Source organism: Pelmatolapia mariae, linkage group LG17 (genome assembly GCF_036321145.2).
Source record: "Pelmatolapia mariae isolate MD_Pm_ZW linkage group LG17, Pm_UMD_F_2, whole genome shotgun sequence".
In the NCBI taxonomy this organism is placed as follows: domain Eukaryota; kingdom Metazoa; phylum Chordata; class Actinopteri; order Cichliformes; family Cichlidae; genus Pelmatolapia; species Pelmatolapia mariae.
In genome coordinates this window covers 29,526,391-29,533,026 of record NC_086242.1, presented here as the reverse complement: position 1 = coordinate 29,533,026, position 6,636 = coordinate 29,526,391, and the positions used below count along the sequence as shown (strand labels likewise).

The following is a 6,636-nucleotide window of genomic DNA, read 5'->3' as shown; positions in this document are numbered from 1 at the left end:
AATCCTTTTTCCACTTGCAATTTAATAAACTGCAGTTCAAAATCCTTTTTCCACCTGCAATTTAATAAACTGCAGTTCAAAATCCTTTTTCCACCTGCAATTTAATAAACTGCAGTTCAAAATCCCTTTTCCACTTGCAATTTAATAAACTGCAGTTCAAAATCCTTTTTCCACTTGCAATTTAATAAACTGCAGTTCAAAATCCTTTTTCCACTTGCAATTTAATAAACTGCAGTTCAAAATCCTTTTTTCCACTTGCAATTTAATAAACTGCAGTTCAAAATCCTTTTTCCACCTGCAATTTAATAAAATGCAGTTCAAAATCCATTTCCCTTTCCTGTTCGCTCCTGGATTAGCTGCTGGATTAGCTCCTGGATTAGCTGCTGGATTAGCTCTTCGATTAACAACTTGCTGGAGGCTATTCAAATTAGCCACACCGTGGGATGTAAGGAGCTCTCTGATTGGTTGGTCAGACACAGGCTGTCTGCCAGCCTGGATTTTTCTAGCTCATAGCTTCTCCCTGCTACGAAGCGTGTGTGCTTGTACAAAGGCCGTTCAGCGTCGGGATTTACACTCGGCTCGACTCGGATATGTGAAGAATGAAGGGACCCTGCAGCGAAACGGAGAGCCAACCTCTGACTGAGTGCCTGTCTACACAGTCTGACCACCTGTTGAAGGTAAGGTGCTAACGTGGCTAACGCTAGCATCACCGCACGTAGCCCCGTTATTTTAAGATCATCTTAGCTAATGAAAGTTTTACGTCGCAGCTGTACGAGCTCGCTACGTGTTTTGTAAGCTGCTGTGCTCTTCACAAATAAAGCTGGAAGCAGCTCAGACTGTTAGAACCAGCACTGAGGCCTGTTACATTTATACAGTGTTAGAGCAACGGCTGCAACCTACAGCCTTAAACTAGCGATTACAATGCTGACAGTAAACTCGTCAGTCCAGATGTTACCACATTACTCTATGGTACTTAGAGTTAAAACAACTGAGACAGGCTGATTAAAATAACAGCTGTCAGTTCTCTCATTCCTTATATCAAGACTGGAGATCACACTACTGATTTCAGTTCATTTAATATGTGAGTGCACAGATTCATTCTCAACTGGACATAAACGATGATCAAAGGTTGTATATATGATGAAGTCATCAAATCCCAGCCTCTAACACAGTGCGCTGAATCTTTGAATGTCCAGTATATTCTAATCAGTGCAATGTAAGCATTCACTGAACCTACAGTATCTACACCTGTGTGGTAAAGATACAGATAATGAAGTTTAATTATTAATACAATATACATCATGAAAAATGAAAGCTGAAATTGATTCAGTTTAGTACTTTTCTCTGTATGTTCTGTGATTATAAAGGCCTTATATTCTGTGATATATACTGTAAATGATTTTCACAGAAGTCTTAAAGTACTTAAATCACTGCTGATAGTCTGGTTGTTTATATTTTCACGTTTTTGTGTCTGTAGGGCTGTTTGATGACGATTTGGACTCCTCTGGGAAATGAGGACACACCCACATCTGTTCCATACTGCAGCCATGGATGGTGTTACAGCTCTGAGTCAGCTTTGGGCCATCAGACGCACACACTGGAAAACCAGCGCCTGTACTTCATGCAGGAGAGACAGCCTCATGATGTAGGTTCATAAGCGAGTTCAAACATTTCTGGCCTCTTATCACTTAGATTTTGAATGCATTTAAAGCAGGAACTGCACACTAGGGGTGGGTTTTAATAATCGATTCATCGATTAAAATCGATTCTGGCTTGGATAACGTGAAATCGATTCATTAAAATCCTGAATCGATTTTTTAATATAAATTTATTTTGCCCAAAACGCCAGAATCTCAGGTGTAACCTCACAAAATTTCAACAACCACCAAACAGCTAAGACAGTAAATGAGAGCAGGTACACGGATTCTGCACAAGGACGTAAACACACAGCGCGACCTGCGGATCTGAATCAGTGAGATGTCGCCTTTCTCACCCGACGGGCGCTGCAGCTTTAAGCGTCTGCGCGCGACGGCAATCACTTTCTGGCACAACAACTGCACGGACACGGTCGGTGCCGAAAGCCGACAGCTCGCTGATTCTGATATTTCGGTGGGTAGCGCTTTGTGTTCACGTCATTTTTGCGCTGATTCTAAAGCTGTTAGTTTTATCTCTCTCCAAACAATATTGACCGAACCAGCAGCAAAAGAAGATCCAAACTACGCTTCACATAAACATCGTCATGAATTCCCTCTGACGTTTACTGTTTTGCTTTACCCACGATAAAATCACACTTCATGCACAGCTCTCTCTCTCTCTCTTTACTGTTTTCTGCATTATTTGCTTGCTTGTTACGCACAAGTCTACCGTTGTTTACAGCGCTGTAGGCCGCTGTTTTGTTTTTTTCGTTTTACATACTTCCGAAAAGAAAACCTAATTTCTGCCGTTCAATACTGAACAAATTTAAACTTTTTAAAATTATGCGAAATGCAAAACACTTAGCCGTGTCTCTAATAAAACCACTGTAACATCAGAGGTAACGTTCATATGTTGATTAATGGTTTTCTTTCGTTTTTGATGTACTGCAGATACATATTTTTATAAAATCTCAGGCCAGGAAAACCACCTTCATGTTTTTCTGTTTTATCTTCAGCTACTTTGACACAAAGGAATCTGCTGTGACGCTCACACCTTTGATAGTCTTGCATGTGTCAGCTTCCTTTTTATAGATACAAAAATATGTAAATGTACTGATCTGAATTATAATATTTCTGACTGTCAAAATTTCCCAGATTCAAATCGAATTGAATCGGGACCTTGTGAATCGGAAATGAATCGATTCTAGAAATCAGTGACGATACCCAGCCCTACTGCACACCTAGCTGTCAAAAGTTTGGCAGCATGAGTACTGTAAAGTTTTGTAGGGTCCTTGTTAAAAATTCCACAAGCACCACACCACATTTGTCATATACAGTTCCATTTTGTACAGGACATTTTTGAAATTATATATATATATATATATATATATATATATATATATATATATACATATATATATCCTAGTTATCCACTTGTCAGTAATTTTTGAGTAAATGGATGTCACTGATAAATCAGTGGTGATTCACCTGCAAATGTTTTTAACTAACTTTGTTTTTCATAGAATTCATCAGCATCTGCGGAGAGATGCATTTGAATATCTTCTGGTTCCACTTTTCCTTACCTGGAAGCTGAGTATTGCTGATTTCTGACAAGGACACAAACCTCAGCGCTTATCATGGGTGTTACATCCTCTGTGCAGCAATTCCAGAAAAAACGAGAGAGCAACGACCACTCATAAAGACCAGCCAGAAAGCTGTCCCTTTCTGGCAGCTGTGGAAACGTCCAATAAGAAAGTTTGCATTCTTAGAACAATGCTGGGTCATGTGTGATGTGTCATATGAGGATATTACATTTTGACTTAATTCTGCTCAATTAAGTGTTTTGATCGTTGATCCAGTATGGCAGCTTTGTGTTGTGCTGCAAGTTAAAACCCATTGTCCTCATGAGCACAGCATGTAACAACTCTCCTTAAAAAAAAGTCGACTGACTTTAACTGGACACAATGGTTTCCAGTGGGAGATACATTCATCACTCATCCGTGACACTGGAGAAGTCATCTGGATGAGTGATAAAACAATTTTCCATGGAAAATCCAGAGGAACTAAACTTTGTTGTTGTTTCTTTGGGCTCAATTTCGCCTGAGGCTGAAATTGAGCCCAAAATGTTTTCTTCTTTCAGAAGACTGTTTTCTTGTGAAAGAAGAAAACATTTTGCCAATAATCAGATAAAAAAGATTGTTAAACCAGGTGGTATTCTCTGGAGTTTAAGACCAAAACTGAACTCAGTGAATTGACATTGGACTGGAATTCATAAGATGAATAGAAATACTGCTGAAGCTGAATGATATATATATATGTGTGTGTGTGTGATCTTTGTTTTCTCCAATTCACCAGGTCTGTAAAGTTCAGTATGACTGTAGTACATGATACAAAAGAATAAATACAGAAGAATAACAACTTTATGTGAATAACTTTACTCTTCTTAAAAATAACTCATAAAACAAGTAAAAGTACAAATGTGTACAAGTTAGAGACTTCCTCAGTAAGTTTACACTCTTTTGGAGTGATTGTAATTGTGTGTTAAAGAGAAAGAGATTAGGAGGTAAAGTAGAGGATGCAGAGTCCATCACTGAGGCCATCTCTCCTGCATGAAGTACGGGCGCTGGTTTTCCAGTGTGTGCGTCTGATGGCCCAAAGCTGACTCAGAGCTGTAACACCATCCATGGCTGCAGTATGGAACAGATGTGGGTGTGTCCTCATCTCCCAGAGGAGTTCATATCGTCATCAAACAGCCCTACAGACACAAAAACGTGAAAATATAAACAACCAGACTATCAGCAGTGATTTAAGTACTTTAAGACTTCTGTAAAAATCATTTACAGTATATATCACAGAATATAAGGCCTTTATAATCACAGAACATACAGAGAAAAGTACTAAACTGAATCAATTTCAGCTTTCATTTTTCATGATGTATATTGTATTAATAATTAAATTTCATTATCTGTATCTTTACCACACATTTGCCACACAGGTGTAGATACTGTAGGTTCAGTGAATGCTTACATTGCACTGATTAGAATATACTGGACATTCAAAGATTCAGCGCACTGTGTTAGAGGCTGGGATTTGATGACTTCATCATATATACAACCTTTGATCATCGTTTATGTCCAGTTGAGAATGAATCTGTGCACTCACATATTAAATGAACTGAAATCAGTAGTGTGATCTCCAGTCTTGATATAAGGAATGAGAGAACTGACAGCTGTTATTTTAATCAGCCTGTCTCAGTTGTTTTAACTCTAAGTACCATAGAGTAATGTGGTAACATCTGGACTGACGAGTTTACTGTCAGCATTGTAATCGCTAGTTTAAGGCTGTAGGTTGCAGCCGTTGCTCTAACACTGTATAAATGTAACAGGCCTCAGTGCTGGTTCTAACAGTCTGAGCTGCTTCCAGCTTTATTTGTGAAGAGCACAGCAGCTTACAAAACACGTAGCGAGCTCGTACAGCTGCGACGTAAAACTTTCATTAGCTAAGATGATCTTAAAATAACGGGGCTACGTGCGGTGATGCTAGCGTTAGCCACGTTAGCACCTTACCTTCAACAGGTGGTCAGACTGTGTAGACAGGCACTCAGTCAGAGGTTGGCTCTCCGTTTCGCTGCAGGGTCCCTTCATTCTTCACATATCCGAGTCGAGCCGAGTGTAAATCCCGACGCTGAACGGCCTTTGTACAAGCACACACGCTTCGTAGCAGGGAGAAGCTATGAGCTAGAAAAATCCAGGCTGGCAGACAGCCTGTGTCTGACCAACCAATCAGAGAGCTCCTTACATCCCACGGTGTGGCTAATTTGAATAGCCTCCAGCAAGTTGTTAATCGAAGAGCTAATCCAGCAGCTAATCCAGGAGCTAATCCAGCAGCTAATCCAGGAGCGAACAGGAAAGGGAAATGGATTTTGAACTGCATTTTATTAAATTGCAGGTGGAAAAAGGATTTTGAACTGCAGTTTATTAAATTGCAAGTGGAAAAAAGGATTTTGAACTGCAGTTTATTAAATTGCAAGTGGAAAAAGGATTTTGAACTGCAGTTTATTAAATTGCAATTGGAAAAAGGATTTTGAACTGCAGTTTATTAAATTGCAAGTGGAAAAGGGATTTTGAACTGCAGTTTATTAAATTGCAGGTGGAAAAAGGATTTTGAACTGCAGTTTATTAAATTGCAGGTGGAAAAAGGATTTTGAACTGCAGTTTATTAAATTGCAAGTGGAAAAAGGATTTTAAACTGCAGTTTATTAAATTGCAACTGAAAAAAGGATTTTAAAATGCAGTTTATTAAAGTGCAATTGGAAAAAGGATTTAAAATGCAATTGGAAAAAGGATTTTGAAATGCAGTTTATTAAATTGGAATTCAAAAATGAATTTACAATTGCAGAATTTATTCTACAATTCATTATTAAAGCACAGAAATTTTTATTTCGATGCGCGTGGCTCTTCTGGTCCTCCATAGAAACATGGGTGTGCCATGGGCTCCCCAGTTTCACCCATCGTGGCCAATTTGTACATGGAAGAAGTGGAAAAGAGGGCTTTGCTATCCTACCCTGGAACACCACCAAGCCATTTGTTCAGGTATGTGGATGACACCTGGGTGAAAATCAAATCTCAGGACGTACCACATTTCACGGATCACATTAACTCGGTGGACCGACACATCAAATTCACCAGGGAGGATATGAAAAGTGGCAGGTTAGCCTTCTGGCAGGTTAGGGGCAGTCGTGGCTCAAGAGTTGGGAGTTCGCCTTGTAATCGGAAGGTTGCCGGTTCGAGCCCCGGCTTGGACAGTCTCGGTCGTTGTGTCCTTGGGCAAGACACTTCACCCGTTGCCTACTGGTGGTGGTCAGAGGGCCCGGTGGCGCCAGTGTTCGGCAGCCTCGCCTCTGTCAGTGCGCCCCAGGGCAGCTGTGGCTACAATGTAGCTTGCCATCACCAGTGTGTGAATGGGTGGATGACTGAATGTGTAAAGCGCTTTGGGGTCCTTA

The 6,636-nt window shown here is 40.1% G+C and overlaps 1 long non-coding RNA gene across 1 annotated transcript; it reads left to right on the top strand.

The window, feature by feature from the left end:
• Positions 1-315: 315 nt before the first annotated feature.
• On the top strand, positions 316-3,690 carry LOC135932154 (uncharacterized). The gene is made up of 3 exons (XR_010573298.1): positions 316-677; positions 1,478-1,645; positions 3,158-3,690. It is a non-coding gene; the product is annotated as an uncharacterized LOC135932154 (long non-coding RNA).
• Positions 3,691-6,636: the final 2,946 nt, after the last annotated feature.